Consider the following 16,850-nt stretch of genomic DNA (forward strand, 5'->3'; position numbering starts at 1 on the left):
GATTGGGTGTCATTTTTTAAGTGTAATCACTAAGCTGATAGAAGTATTTAATAAATTCATTTTTAATACATTCAGTAAAATTACTGTATCTGCACTTCAGGCTTATATTGCTTTTATTACACCAAATTATTTCTTTCAAATAGCTAATGCTACATGAAAACTAGTGTGTTAAAGTAACGCAAAACCCTACACAGTGTTATAGAGACTTAGCTTACGTCGAAAAATTAGACAATTAATCAGTGTAAGTTTTGAATGTGACCAAAACAAAATGATACACATATTTCACTGTAAAGCACTCACAGCAATTATCAACCAACTTCCCTTCTCTATGCCTCTTGGACTGCACTCACTCCATTTTTTTTCCACCAGAAAATATACATCTTCAAATACAAGCATAAATAATGAGAATACAACAACAAAACAAGAAAAAGGCCTCTGAACTCAGCTGGAGAATGAGGCTGTTGCCTCCCCAGCAACAAGATGGTAATGATCAGCTTGCCTTTCTGTGAGGCAGCTGCTCACAGCTTCTGCTAAGCTTTGCACTCAGTATGGGACATGGAAGAGAGGAGATAGCGGTGCTGGGATAGGAGTCTGGAAACAGGGAATATTGTAGTTCATATTATGGTGGGGAGGGAGCTGAGGAAAGAAAATGCAATCAAGCCAATTGATTTGTGACTCACTGACACTGTGTGCTTTATTTGCCTTGTTATTTGCCTGTGCACATTTGATGATCTCTGTCTTTTGGTCTTCTTCCACTTACTCCCACTGCTATGTAAGCTTTCCCATGCATTCAACGAACCAGATGTTTCTCCTCCACCGTCTTCCAATTGGACTGAGCAGCTCCTGTGATTAACAGGCAAGAGATACATGAACAGTGTACGTTTTCAGTAACAAATTCTGCAGCTCACTGAAAACTAAAATTTCATTAAAATATTTTTAAACATTTAGTCAGTAGTTGAGTGATTTGGCATCTACTATTTTTTAAAATTTTCGTATGTAATCATATTTAGAGAAATTGAATTTCTATGATGAATTATCGAGGTCCATTACAGAATCTCTGCCTTTTAATACTAAGTAAGATTGCTCATGTTTGCTGTATCACTGCCTAGAGAGATACAAGAACAGGCAAAGAAAGCAAGTAGAACATAGCTGTAGCTGGCTGTGCTCATGTAATCCAAATATTTAATATCCAAATGTTCCTAACAATAAATAAGCAATAGCAATCTACACTGTATCAAAGGGTATATTTGAAGTCCCTGGGCAAGTTTTGGCTTAAGTTTATGAAGTATATGTTAGTTGAAAGGAAATACACAAAAAAAAGGTAAATATGTTCTGACCTATTTTACCACCAAAGAGGAGGGGAGAGTGCAGGAATGACCTACACAGTTCCGTACTTTGTTCTTGAAAGAAGCTGAGTAACTTCCCTCAAAGCACGTGCTGTGAACTGCACAGTCTGTGAGAAGAGCCCAGGCCTGCCCAGATACTCAGATCAGCTCATCCTGCCCAACTGGAGTCACATCATGTCAGTGGACACATCATCTTGACGCACAAAGCAGTGATAAGAATGTATTTATCCAACTGAGAGAAAAGTGCAGTAAATCTCTCTCTGTCATTTTCTTCCACGTTCTTCAAACAGTTACATAAACCCAAGCCATATTTCCCTCTCACTATGTGGCAAATATAATCCTCTCTCTAACAAAATAATAATAAAAAAAATCTACATCTGAAAAAACATGTTAAATAATTTGCAGGCATGATTAATAGTTCTGCTGACTAGTAAAAATCTGGTTAGAGTACAATGGATTTTTAGGAGTAGGGTGAAGTTTGTTTGATTCTCTGTAACTGAGTGTCCTCAGCTGAACCTACCAGCCCTTTGCTGTGTGAGGATTATAACTCACGCTGCAGTTGGATCAGCCTCCGTTTCTATTTTTAGTGCAGATCTTGCTCCTTATTTAGTCCTGATTGCATAGCCAGAACTGCATTCTCAGCAGCTCAGTGAAAAGACTGCCTGTTCCATTTTATAACTTTTCCAGACAAAAAGATGGGATGCCGGTAGCTTTCCAAATAGTCTTATTTTAGGAGCTTGCAACAGGATACAGTCCAAAAACCCAAGGGCCACATGAATCCCTGCTGAAACACTATAGACTTTTCTGTAGTTTTACACAGCAAGAATTTGGCTGCTTCTAAGTTAACTGAGATATTAAAAACAAAACAAAACAAATCCAAAAAAAAAAGGAAAGGAAACCCACCAAACAAGCCCCCAAATCCCCAAAAAACCTTCTTCACCCTAAATACTAAAATAATTTTTATTGAAACAGTAATATACATCTGGATCAAATTCTCCAGAAAAGATTTTATCCTCCTCAGATTCATAATTTATAAATCCAATTCATGGAGGCAACTACTAGCCAAAAAAGAAATAAACAAGGAAAAATGGAAAATGTTGGTTTAAAAGAATCTCTTAGCAGGGATGACCACACAGAAGTAATTTTCTGCCACTCAATTAAAACCATAAGAACATTCTTGGTTTTGAACAAATTTTTCCCAGTACAGCAAGGAGTTTCTGCAATTCTGTCACAATCAGCTACAATGCTTCACCTTCACTTCTAGGATTTGTTTCTGGAATATCTCCTCAATCATAGATACTTAGTAAGTTGTATTTCCATGTGTTGCAAGTAAGTGCATGACTAAAAACCAAGATTAAGATGATCGAGGCCACTGTGAGGCTGTAACCACACAAAATACAAAAAAATCTACACTGATAATACATGTAAAATACATTTTTATCTACATGTACTGAGATACAATGTCAGTAATGGATCTTCTTTCCATGTGTGAGGATACTTTGCATCTTATCATACACTGAAATTACACATACCTACAAACAGGTCTTTTATTCCAAACTTAAGATAGTTATATCCTTGCATGCACAAACCTCTTCTTATATGTAATCCTAAATCCTGGCTGTCCCAACCCGCCACAAATTGCTAAGGAATTGTTATGCTGGTCAGGCAGTGGTCACTGAATTCCCTCGTCTTTATTGTACATGTAAGGATATCCAGCACTCCTCCTGTACTAGGGAGATTGATTGCAGACGGAAATTACCCTCAACTGCCCCTGTATTCAGGCTGTTGACTAGTCCTTTCATGCCACACTGGGAACACAAAGGCAGATTTAAAAGAAAATTAACTGGAGGGATAAAGAATGAAAATCAGTGAAGGGAAGGATGGACTAATATATTATCATTGTAAATTCAGTAATTCAATTAGCCCCCAGTCAAACACTGGACAAACAAAGTCAATACAAAACAGAAGGGCCATAAAAATTATGTATTCAGCAGGTTTGCATTTGCATATTCTGCGTTCCCCAAATATCCTACTGATTCTGTGAAAATAGAGAATATTCAGAGAGAGAATATTCAAAATACATGAAGTCAAGTTCTGTATCTTGATTTAAATGACAGGCTTGAGAGAGAGAAGTCGAATGGCACAAAAAGTACTAAAGATCACTATCTGGAAGGCAGAAGGTTAGAAACTGAAAGAACTGGAAGTCATTAACTGAAAACAAAAGACTCAAGTATTTGAAAGCCTGTTCATCTCAGCAGTTCTCAAGAACACTGCACTCTTGTACCCTAAATGGAGACTACTGAAATTTGGGTATTTGAAATGTGGACTGTCTTGGCTGTGCTTCTCAGTGCAACACATAAAATTGAAAATCAAACACATTTAGAAAAATATAATACAAAAATACTGGCACTAAGGTGTCAATACAAATTAGGAACAAAAATTTACGCATGACCATTCTGACAGAAAGGTATTTAAGAACAGAGCTTTATTCTCAAAAACCCACTCAGATTTTTTTTTTTAAGATTACACTGAAACTGCACATGAAATCATTCAGAAAATGCCTAAAACTGTAACAAAGCCAGAGACTAAGATAACTTCCTTTAAGCCCTTTTCAAGAAGGGGCTTTTGAGCTGGTGCATGAAAGAAGAGCCCAAGAATCTGATACTGAACTGCAAGGTCCAAAACATAGTGTGGAAGTCTGTATACCTTTACGAGAATATACCATATTCCAGGAGGCTTGGAAAGTCTTCCACAGGGAGATTCTAGTTTGAAATCATGACAAGATTTTTTCTGGCAAGCCTCTGGCATGGATTTTCTTATGAAACATCATAGCATAGTGCAAAAAGTATCACATTACCCACAACTATTCTGGACATAATTTTTAATAAAAAATGTGACTGCTGAACCCATTTGGAAGAAAAGCTGTTCAAAGTGTATATAGCTTTGTTTGTAATTCAACACTATAAAGAGTATCTGAACAAATTATGAGTATTTCATGTCCGATGCAATAAGTGTCTCTGTATTTTCAGTTAAGAGTGACCAGTTCTGTGTTTTAAATTAGGAAATCTGCATAACATTAAAATAAATTACTCAAGTGCCATTTTAAATCAAAATGAAGTAGGTCACTTTGAAGTCAGCTTTGACGGGCAGTTGTGTTGTTGGTGTTGGGGTTTTTTTCAAATAAGAGCATGAGTCTGTTCCCTCAGCACCACTTAATCACTGGTAACTTTCATGAAGAGCAAACAAAAGGCCTCTTTTATTTATCCATTATGTTCCTAAGAGGTGAGAACAGCTTGATGCAAATGAAAATCATTAAAGCATTCTGCACTACCATTAACTGTCTGAATATCCGTCTATGCAAATGCAGCACATTATCCAGTGAAACTGCAGCCTCATGACCTTCTGCATTGAAAATCTATGCCTTATGACTCTCTTAACAGTTAAAATGCTCTCTATGATGTGCCTTTCTATAAGTGCCTGGTTTGGACAGGCATGATAATGGAGTGCAAGCCATTACACAGGAACATATTCAGTTTCAGATACCCCTTCACCTCTTCACCCTGACTGGGTAAGGGGTAACATCAGATATATCTGATTTGCAACAATGCTACAGGATGAATAATAAGCTAAAATGCGATTGCCCAGATACAATCCTGCATGGAATTACACCCATAACTTCAAATGAGTAGTTCCATTTAAGACACAATGAACATATAATAATGCAAAACTCTAAGTGGTTTGTAGGATTAGAGGCCTAATTAGATACAAAACCTACTGACCTAATTCTTTAGAACTTTGTCCTTCATGTAGCCATTTATGCCCCAAGTGAACAGTGCACAGAACATGGCTATTCTCACTAGGTATCATGCCACCTGACTAAAAAAGATGGTTGAATGTATGAACTAGAGAGTTCAGTCCTCCAACAGCACTATCTGGCAACAGAAATGCACCACAGCTCCTGCCTTCTTAAGAGTTTGAACCAGAGACATATTTAAGACAGCCTAGATAGCAGGTTATGGAAGGACATCTACTGCTGTTCAGTCTGTCTCTCTCCTTGGCAAAATTTAGGTCAGGTAAAAATTTGCACCTCCTGCCTAAGAGCTTTTCTAGAACTAAGCCTTGGCAGGGGTTAAGGACATCTCCCCGTCCTTTGGGACACATACTTTTGTTGCCTACTTTCATGTCACTGCAGAGTAGTTAGGACACTGCATTATTCAACAGTAGCTGAAGAGGCAACAGTAAATTGGATTCTAGGGTTTCCATTGCTTGAAGGACACCAAACCAGCCTCTCCTGTTACACAGACCTGGCACGCTCCTAGGAGAGTGCCCCTATCAGCAGGTGGTTGCATGTGAAGCATCTCCTACCTCCAGTTCAAAGTTCTGCCAATCAGTGCTGAGGACTGGAAAACTTAAAGGCCAAAAAGAGCAAGGAACCTTTAACCTTCTAGGCCTTATACAGCTTGCATACATGGTACAGAGAGCAGGACTAAGGACTCTTAAGCAGGGGCCCTTATTACTCATTTATTTGAAAGTTATGAAAAGTAATTAATGTGTTTCAAGGCCAGGCTGGATGTGGCTGTGAGCAAGCTGATCTAGGGGAAGGTGTCCCTGTCCATGGCGGGGGGGAGTTCAAACTAGATGATGTTATAGCTCCCTTCCAAACCATTCTGTGGTTCTATTTAAAGCACTGAGAAAAGAAAGAAATCAGTGGAACTGAATACCCTTAAGGTCTTGTTCTGAATTTGGCAAATTGGCACATTTTAAAACCTCATCTGAGACACTGCTGTTCTGCCTATACCATTTAGTAAAATGGTACCAAGGAACAAACTTGAACACTAGGCTGCTCATCACCCTGGCCATTAAGCTCCTAGTGTGCTGTGGGGCAGTTTAGGAACGTAACAACAAGTGCCATCTGAAGCAGCACTCCCATGCTGCTCAGGGACAGCATTTGGAGGCAGGGGGATGCAGTGGTCTCTGCAACCCTTTTTTTATTTCACAGTATAAATCTAATATATGCTAAGGAAGATTACAAAGGAACCAAGGAAGAAATTATGAATTCTACTGTCGTTCTCACCAAATAATTTGGAATTTTTAAACCTTTGAAGTAGCAGTGTTATCATTTTATAAATTATTAAATTAAAATAAGCTTAAAAAGTTTTGGGTTTCTTAGGGACATAGAAATAAATTATGCTAACAACAATACAATATTTACTGAAAAGTTGTGTCTCTAACATGCTCATTCATCTCTTTTTCTGTCAGAACATAAGAAATAAAGCATATGTTTCCAGGTAATGCATTTTATCCCTTTGGCAACTGCTTCTGTATCTTCTCTTTATCTCAGTGAAATTTACTTTTAAACAGAACTATTTAATTTAAAAAATGCTAATACTTTCGAAGTGTGATAAAAGATAAGAACTACTCAGAATAAGCTTGAAAAACATGGATGCTGTTGATTTCTTTTGTTTAAAAAAAGTAATTTCTGAACTACTCCAGGCACAAAGCAATTCTGTGCCACTCAGAAAAAGAAGAAATTAGGGAACTGACTAGTAATCTCGTGCTGGAACAAGAGAGAGAAACTCAGATTACTGGTATTGAAAGCTTGATCACAAAACAGGTTGCAGCTAAAACGTGGTCTTAAAACATAAATTTTTTTCTCCAGTAGCAGCTAAGAAAAGGGGGAGATTCTTCATAAGAAATCCAATTTCCTCTTCAAATGAATACATATTAGAAAACCTTACAATGCTTCTAAAAGCTTATTCATTACAACAAAAAAAAAGTCTCATTTTTAATGTGTACCTAAAGATTTACCCAGAATAGCCACCATAACTGCTATCTTTAGACAATGATCAAGGAAAAAATCAGGGGCTGCAGAAAAGGTATTATTTAATGAAAGACATACCCACTTTTCTCAAAGCACAAGAGACCTTGGCACTGACAATTCTTGTTTCAAATGCCCAATCCTAACACCTCATTTCAGAATGCTACAGTATTGCAGACAAGCCCACAGCTACATTTGATTTACTGCCTGATTATCTTCTGTTTCCTTTTAAAGATAAAGAATGTGTTTAAAGCTGACTATGAGAATGTGATCTCTTCTTGGAAGGTTCTCTTCCTTCTCTGAACAATGTGAGACTCTTTCAAAGTTATTTTTACAGCATAATCATTTCCTATTTTTCTCTTTGCATTAGTACTTTCACTTCCATTTTTTTTTTTTAAAGCATCATCCTAATGCAAACACATCACTTAATTATTGGAGTTTAAAAATTAAGTAGGTCAAAAGCCTCAGTCTTGTCCTCAGAGAAACAGCACAAAATACTGTCTCCACAAAATAGCTTAAAAGTAGCACAGGAAAAGGAAGGTAGAGGTGCCGTGGGTGAGGAGGCTGGAATATGGCATAGTACTTAATCACAGATTTTGGTAACAATGTTGTCTCATTTTACTGGCCAAGTCACCAAGTTCTTGCTTTTGAGCGAAAACAAGTGACACTGATTTTCTAAGTAAAGCAGCTGCAAGATTAACTGAAGACACAGCAGGAAACATGCACCATATTATAACAGAATCCAGTCTCAGTTGCTCAACTGCACATCTTCCAGAGAGAACATATCCAATTTCTGTACCTGACCAGGCGTCCATTGGCAGCACACAGGATTTTCCTCCCAAAAATCTGGGAACAGAATCACGGTACCTTACCTCTCAACCTTCCCTAACTTCAGTTAACACATCACATTAGATTAGCAGATCTACTCTATGAATTTGTTTTCTTCCCAAGTTTGCATCTCCAGTGGTAGCTATCTCATGCTTTGAGACATAAAATGACCAATATATTGGTATGAAAATTAATTTTGTTTGCAAGACTCCAAAAGTGGTGAGGTAGATCTGTGTGCTGATGGGGCCTGCATTTTCAGTGTCATACTTCAGCAGATACTACCAGAATTGGTAGATTATAATTGCAGTAATATAGTCTCAAAACAATAATAACAACAACAACAACAACATAATAATATCATCCTTTCAATGTGAGTACTGGGAAAAAAGAACATTATCAAAAAGTGCTCAATCAGTGAACGTTTTTGAAACTAGGTTTCAGTAGCCATAAAATTAGCTGTTTAAGCATCTAGATAAGAGCACTACCTCTGAAATGACATTGAACTTAATTTCAGTCCAAGCAAGCATGAAAATGTGAGCCTTAAAGGACAACAGAATACTAGACAATATTTAGCTTACAATAAAACAAACACCACCACTTTCCCCAAAAGCCAAAACAAAATACACAATCCAAATGAAACTTTTAGATATTACATAACTCAATTTTTGGAAAGCATATGGTTCTCCCATGAAACCACAAAAATCATTCCAAATGTGCAGGGTAGATTACAATGCAGAACAGGAGGTCCAACGACACAAGGACTGGGTAAAAATTCTGAAGCCTAAGAAAAACAGTGAATAATGCAGGGCTCAGGATGAAACTGTGAAAACTGACAGCAAATAAAAGAATCCCAGGATAGAGGACAAGTAGCAGTCTATCTATTTATGTGGTGCCACAGGAACTGTTGTGAGGCCTTGTTTTATTTGACAGCTTCATTAATTCCCGAGAAGCTACAATGTGGACAACTTTGAGGGCACTGAGATACCTCGAAGTAAATTAGTGAGACTAAAATGCAGTCAAAAAACAGTAAAATCAAATTGACTACAAGAGAAAGCAAACTACTGCAATACAAAAGACCGAGAAATATTCTGGAATAGATTCTGGAATATATTACCCCCATGGCATCATATTTGTAAAGGATCTAAGGATAACAAGCAAGCAGAAACTACAAATAGATTTGTAACAGAGTACCAACAAAGAGACTAATTTAGATTTGACTTGCATATGTAAGCACTGTAACCTGGAGCAGGAAGGTAACAGTTTCTCTTCCTTCAAGCTTCTTGGTGGACCAAACATTAATACTCCCAAGTATTTAATTCTGCCCTACGAATGGAGGTCATATGGATGCCTGGACATAAAACATCCACAATTCTTCATCCACACTCTTTACAACCATATCTGGAATTCACCAATGAGTTCTAGGCATATTCCAAGAAAGAACTATGCAAATTGGATGGAATTCACATAAAAATAACAGAAATTCTTTGTGAGATAGAAAGAATAAAAAATAAATGCTACAAACCTACACAAGTGTTAACTTACTTGCTTAAGCTAAGCAAAGAAGAAGTTCAAAATGTTGGGTTTTTTTTAAGTCATGTTGATCTGAAAATTATTTCACAGGAACAAACACCAAGAAGAAAAATAATTATCTGAGGTGATAAAAGGTTATATATATATATATATATATACACACACACACATAACTAGGAACATAATTTAGACATTAGAGAAAACCTATAGTGAGTTCTAAATTGTCCTAATAGAAAAAAACATAGCAGGTATCTGAAACTGCAGTATAACGTATACATACATATACGATAGGGATCAATACCAACAGAGATGGACAAAATATTTAATGGAGCTCTGCCATTTCTAAGCTAATCTAAAACATTTTAAGTTTACTCTTATAGCAACACTCCTCTTTACTTTTGGATAACAGATGGCTGTTTGTGATCTACATATTGCACTGAGGCTTCTTTCACTTTGTCTGATGTATGAATGAGGAATGCCTCCCATAAGTTGGACTACATGGCAGAAAAAAATATAGCATCTAAAATTAAATGGCTTTCACTACTTACCATCCAGCCCCATTTCCGTGATTCATTCACAGAAACACATTTCCCATTTTAAACCAACAAAAATTCAAATAATAAGCACATACTCATGTATATTTTGCTACACAAGTTATAGAAGACTGATAGGGCTTTTGGCAGTTATAGTACTTGAAAATTTTCCATTATGACATCTTTCTAATTACTTATTATTTGAATCATTTGGACTAACTCTCTTCACACCAGACGTATTTCCCAATGGAGAGTTTCAAGTAAATGCTTCAGCTATTTATCAGAACTAGAATATGAAAAATTATGTTTTACTTGCCTGTTGAAAAACAATTCTTAAAACCATGTACCTGAGCTGTACTGTATGGAATAGACATTTCAGAGTTTGGTAGGGACTGGCAGCTCTCTTGTTAAAATAAACCAATTACTTTAGTTTTTTTTAAAAAAGCATTCAAATGCTCAGCTTCTTTTCCTTGTATATTCCACTACTTGCCAGTAACACTGTTGAACATACCTATCCCACAAACAGTATTAATGCTGAAATGCTATATGTCATTACACACTGTTTTTTCTGTTAAATCCATACCCAACTTTTATAGTCATTAATCTAAAGCACTAGACAGCAGGTTTTTTAATTATGATGATTCAGCAATGGCACTCAAAAAAACTACTTCAGCACTACTCCTCAATTATCTAAAACTTAACCAATTCATCTTAATCAAATTTCATCTTCGAAATTCTCATTGTTATACATACAATCCCAAAGCACCACTTATTACTATACTGCTAACTGCTCCCCAACAATGTGTGTGTTCTTACACTAAACTGAATTCCTTATATAAGTATTTTACCCCTGACAATAGGCCATTTTCCAAGCATGGAAGGTAACCTCAATCCCTTCTTGATATGTAGAATTCTGTCAGCAAAGAGCAAATCTGGAATCTCATCTTTACAATTAAGTGCTTACTGTCCATTTTCTTACATGTTACATATGTTGATTCTCAATTAAATATACTTTCTCGAATTTTTTTTTTAAAATGGCATAGTTCTACAATGTTATACATTTAATTATTTATTAATTTTTACATTTAAAATTATACAGTTTTCTTGAATACTTATGTGTTTTCCTGTATACGCACTCAGTGGCAGCTCTTCTGATACAAGGCAACAGCAAGATCTGAAAACATTGGGGAAAAAAAAATCATTATTTAAAAATAAAAAACCCAATTAAAAAAAAATGGAGTAACTTTCAATCAAAGCTTCTGTTTGAAATATAAGTTGCTAAACACAAATAGAACCCAGAAAACAAAAATGGTCAAAGGTGATTTACATTTTCATATAAACATTATGTATGTGAATTTGTATACATAACTCATTTACAGATATGAACATACAAGAGGTCACAATGCATGTTGTAAAAGAGTTGTATTTTGCACTACAGTCAAGATTTTCTGAAGCAGAAACCCATGCAATATCTATGGTATACAATGTGTTTTGTACCACGATGATGAAAACTTATTTATCCTAATGGCTAAACTGTCTGCATCGACTAGAGGAACCCACTATTGAAATGTTCAGGGATCTACATGCAATCCTTCTAGAATTTTGATAATCAGGTGCAGTGAGATGCGATTACCAGCAAACATGACAAAACCCCTTTCATAATCTTATCAATCTCCATATTAAAACTTGCTGAATGCTCTGCCCTGCTATTTTCACTGAGAGAATAAATTGGCTAGAAACCTTCTTTAATGGTAAGTTAATGTCCACTTTATATCTCATCACTCTACACTGACACTGTTCTTAGGCTTAGATATTCTTTATTCTTCCTTAACTCCAAAGTTATGGATCTTGTATAAAATGCTGTTCTCCTTCAAGCTTAAGGTTACTAGTAACTTTTATTTATATGCTGAGTAGGACTGCACTGAAGATATTAAATGAGAAGACTTGTCCTGTAGCCAGCTTCCAGTTTTATAGTCCTTCTTTCAACACAATCCACCATAATTTCCCATCAGCAATTTTCTTAATGTTATGCATCCTCCTTCATTTCTCATATGCTATTATACTGAATAATTTTATAAAGTAAAGATTAAATTTGATTGTGGTGGTGCTAGGATGATGGTTGGACTAGATGATCTTGAAGGTCTCTTCCAACCTTGACGATTCAGTGATTCTGTGAAATTGACTTGATTTCCTTTGTCAATAAATTATTTTATTAAAAAAATTACATAGTTATCTGAACAAATCTAATGTTACTATACCAAAGACATGTTTCTTTTTTTACTTCTATGCCTTTGAACACCCTGTGTTACAATTTGCTTCATATGTCCCATACAATGCATGTAACACTTCCAGGGGTTCTCCTTCAAAGACATCTGTTACTTTCCAATCGCATGGCACCATTCTTGCCCTGATAGGTTTATTAAGAGTCTCAGCTAAAAGACTGCTTTGATACTTCTCATATTTTCATAATTGAGAACTATGTTGGTTTTGCCATCAAGTTTCTAGTGACAAGACACTGTTGGTGTAATGCTGTTGATTAAATGTGTGACTGCCCTGGTTCTGACAGAACCTGAGTGCACTACACTTCAGAGCCTATTGCCTAGCCCATATCTATTACTTGAGAATTAAAATAAATAAATATACCTCATTAATTATGACTTTAAGCACTTTTGCGGACTAAGACGATGACTTCTTGCACTGAGTCACATCTGAGAAACATCTAACATGAGACTATGGATTGTCATACGTGGCAAACTACGTACAGGTCCGGCAGTCCAAAACCACACAGCATAGTACCAAATATTTCAGTCTGAAGGTTTAGACTTTTTCCATTCACTTAGTCTGCGGGCATATTGGGAAATAAACTTCCTATGTAATGAACACAATCTGACTGTTTAGGTTAGGATACCAACTGGATAGCCCACATATTACTCCTGGTCTGTGTGCCCAGGTTTTCTCCCTGCAGATACCGTGTTTCTGTCATCTGAAAATTCAACACCTGAAAATATGTGTCACACTCAGCCCTCATTCTGAAATATAGTTTGGATAAACCCAGGGCATACTCATACTGAGAGAGCACTCCAAGATTTCAGATCATAGACCCCAGAAATACCAAACATCCTTGAAATCAGTAAAAACTGAAACACGGATACTTTAGTTGGTTTTGAAGGTAAGATGTACTTTTAGAAATTTTACCTTTGTGTCATAGTCTAAACTTTTATCATCAAATTCTGTTGCACTCTGCTACTATAATTAGATATTTGAAAAATGTAGCTCTTCCCTTGGCCCCTATCATCTTTAGTCACCAGATGATCCTGTGTCTGCTCATATTTGCATTTATAATTTTTCTGTGAACTGTGATATCATTTTGTGATCATTTTTTTAAAGTATCTACACAGTAAGCATTAAGGAAAAACAGAAATGGTCATGCCTTTTGTTTAAGGAAAAAAAAGGCAAACCTATATTGATTTTACTCTATAGAGAAATTCTAACTTAAAAGGCAGTCATCAGTTATGGTTATAACTAATACTATTAATACACAAATTTTGATTGTACAGCTGTTTAGCTGTGCATGATTAAAACCAGTTATATATTCAAGCTTGATTATTTTCATGCAAATACATGGCTGGCTAATGGGGAGAAAAGCTGCTGCTTAGCAACTGCATGAACAGAGAAAGGGGTGACTTGCTTTATAACAGAAAACTGGATGACACCTCAGAGAGAGAACATACAGTGTTTGGAGGTACCAGGGAAAATCGGTGGTAGTGCTCTCTAACCAGCATGTTTCCTTTTGCAATTATTGATATTGTAGGACAGCAGAATTTTCAGGTAATGAGAGTGTAAACTACAAGAAAATTTATATATCATACATGTATATGCACATTTGCATGAACAACACATAAAACAACTGCTAAAGACAAACACTGACACACAGTTTGATATGCAGGAAATCCAGAAACAAGCTTTGTGTGTCTCATCTACTGTAAGGGTTAAACTGATTTGCAGACTTCAGCTACCACAAGCCAAGACTTCTGGAAGAAGTGTTCTCCTTTTATTCCTGCTGATCCAACTCAGCCCCTGCACTGCCTCCTTCTCTGTGCAAGCACAGGCTTTCACACCCCTACATAATGAGGCAGATTGAGGAGGACCTGATCTAAGTTAAAACTAACCCACAGTTTTTGTGGGATCACTTTTACCTGGCTCAGTTTCCAAATCGAGTTTCTTGTGCAGATATTCAAATGCTTGCACTGACATGAGGAGGAAGCAGGGGACCTCCCGCGATGGTGCTGACTCAAACCTTTTCTGAAAATACAGTCTTACGGTGGTGCGACCCTGCAGACTAATTTATTGACTTGACTGCAAGATGACTATGAAAGCAGAAGTGAGCTGTGAGAAATGAAAGGAAACCAAAAAGGCACACAGCTCAGAAAGCATGTGAGTTCCACAAAAATGTCTGCATGGCTATAAGACTACCACTTGGATTAAGCTATTTACATCAAAAAGGAAAGTCACTTCTTTTTTTTTCTGAGAGTAACATTCAATACTTTCAGAAATCAATTCAGTACCTCATATGAACAAGAAACTGGCTCTAGGTTAGGTAGGAACTGTTCTCATCTCAGTTCTGCTGCCTTCTGTTTGCATAAGCTCTTCCTAATTCAAAGCATGGTTCGTTCTGATTTAATAAACAATATAAAAATTTTTGTAATTAAATAGAAGACTCTGAATGATGTGCTTTAGTGAAACTTGCTTTATGCTCCTAAAAAGTTAGTTATTTAATCTTTCTACATTATTCTGTTGTGGGCAATTGCTTTCTCTTCAGCAGGACTACCAGATATGAACTTGTGCCTACACCTCACACACCAGTCATTTAGGAGAAGCCAGAATCCACCAGGAGCTTAAATGTCTTTGAACACCAACCTAGCTGAGGGGCTGATACACATAATGTTCTGCTGCCTATGTGTATGACAACAGACAGTAGTGTACTGGTATCCCCTAGCACATAAGTGGACTGCTGATGTACCTTCAGCTACGCAGGAAGAGGCACCAGAGCAGAAGTGCCACTGTTCAAAGACATTAAGCCCTCAGTGAAACACACAGTGGTGGGAAGACACAATGCTCAGGAAGTCAAGATGATCATATGAATAGAAAGAAAACAGAGTATAGAACGCAGTAACACAAGAACTGTTACTGTCCCTACCAAGTCCTATGGAAAATTAGGGAAATGTATTAGTGAAGCAGCAGTACAAAATGTATTCAAATAACAATAGTTGGAGATGCTGTTTGTTAACAAGCTTCACCAGTAAGCTTCTAGTGATTTATTAGCTTTTGTGAAATCTAAGTATTCATAAGGGTATTCTTGCAGTTCCAAAGGTTTTCTAAATATTAGCTTTGCAAATGCAAACAACTGTCAAAAATTAAAGTTGCAACTCAGCTATTCTTTAGATGCAATGAAAATAGTTTGGATTTCAACCCTATTTCAACCAGTGACTTCTGTGACGCAAGATTTCTTGATGACTAGGTAGTTGGATCTTTTTTTCTATTAGCATGAGTTTAAGGATGAAAACAGATGTGAGCTAGAGAAAATAAACAGCTTACAAAGAAAAAGTAGGAAACCAGTTACCCTTGAGTAGACAGGCAAGCTTCCTGTTCATTACAATGAAAAAATGAAGGGTAGCAACTGGCTGACCTGTCTTTTGTTCAAATCTAAACCCAAAACATATGTAACCAAAATGTGAAACATGTGTTCTACATATTGGACTCGTGTCAGGTTTTATATATCTGCACATTTGCCTCGCATCATCCACTCCTGCACGCACATGTAACAGCACCATTCTGAGGGCGCGTGAGAGCATTTGGCCGTTTAGCAGGCTCATCTTCCACCCTGCCAACTCTTTGGATATTTGCTGTGGATTGATTCCCCCCTCCCTCTCCCCCGAAACCTCAGCTCTGAAACAAAGAGACTGCAACAGGAATCTTAAACCTAAACTCAGGGTTTTTGACTCCCTCAACCTAAACTCGAGGTTTTGGCCATCATTCTAAACAAAAACACGCACGAGAGAGCAGCAAAACAAGCTCTCGTAAGAACTACGGAGGACGCTGAAGGCTCTGCGGCTGCCGCGGGCCCAACCCGCCCGCAGGAGCGGGAGGGCCGCGGCCCCGCCCACCCTCCCCGCTCCGCCGCAGCGCGCCCGGCCCGGCCCCGCCCCCTCCCGCGCGCTCGGCCCCGCCACCAATCGCCACCGCCCCTCCATGGCTCCGGCCCCGCCCCCGCGCGCGGGGACCGCCACAGCCCGAGGGGGTGCGGGCGGCTGCGGGAGCGCGGCTGCTTCGCTCCAACCCCGACCCCTCCGCGGTCCCGGAAGGTGACCGCGTTTCTCTCCTCACCCCCATCTGTTAGGTTGATTTTTATGTGTGTGTGTGTGTGTGGTTGGCTCCTGCGGCGTGCGGAGACTCACCTCCCCGCCATCCAAAATGGCCGCCGACCCAGCTTAACCCCGTCGTGTCCCGGCAGCGCTGCCTCCCCCGCCCCAACGCGCCATCCGCGGCTCGGGATTCCGCAGCCTCGCCCCCAGCCCGCGCGGCCGATCGCCGAATCACCGAGGCCCGCCCTCCCTCCCTATTCTGCCACGGGGAAAAGGAGGAGGCAGCACTGGAAAGATTTTTCCCCCCTGCTCCCACGCACGCTCGCGCCCCGCCTCCCGAGCCCACTCGAAAGACGGGGGGATGGGGCGGGCGTGTGTTTGTATCGCGGAGTGAGTAACACCTCCCTCGCTCGTTGCGCCACCCCCCACAACA

General features: G+C 38.3%; 1 long non-coding RNA gene across 1 annotated transcript; it reads right to left on the reverse strand.

The window, feature by feature from the left end:
* Positions 1-668: 668 nt before the first annotated feature.
* On the reverse strand, positions 669-16,642 carry LOC126640258 (uncharacterized). The gene is made up of 3 exons (XR_007628964.1): positions 16,511-16,642; positions 11,192-11,229; positions 669-843 (listed from the first exon to the last, which is right to left on the reverse strand). It is a non-coding gene; the product is annotated as an uncharacterized LOC126640258 (long non-coding RNA).
* Positions 16,643-16,850: the final 208 nt, after the last annotated feature.

This window comes from Myiozetetes cayanensis, unplaced genomic scaffold (genome assembly GCF_022539395.1).
Source record: "Myiozetetes cayanensis isolate MyiCay16 unplaced genomic scaffold, myiCay2020 scf2-11, whole genome shotgun sequence".
Lineage (NCBI taxonomy): Eukaryota > Metazoa > Chordata > Aves > Passeriformes > Tyrannidae > Myiozetetes > Myiozetetes cayanensis.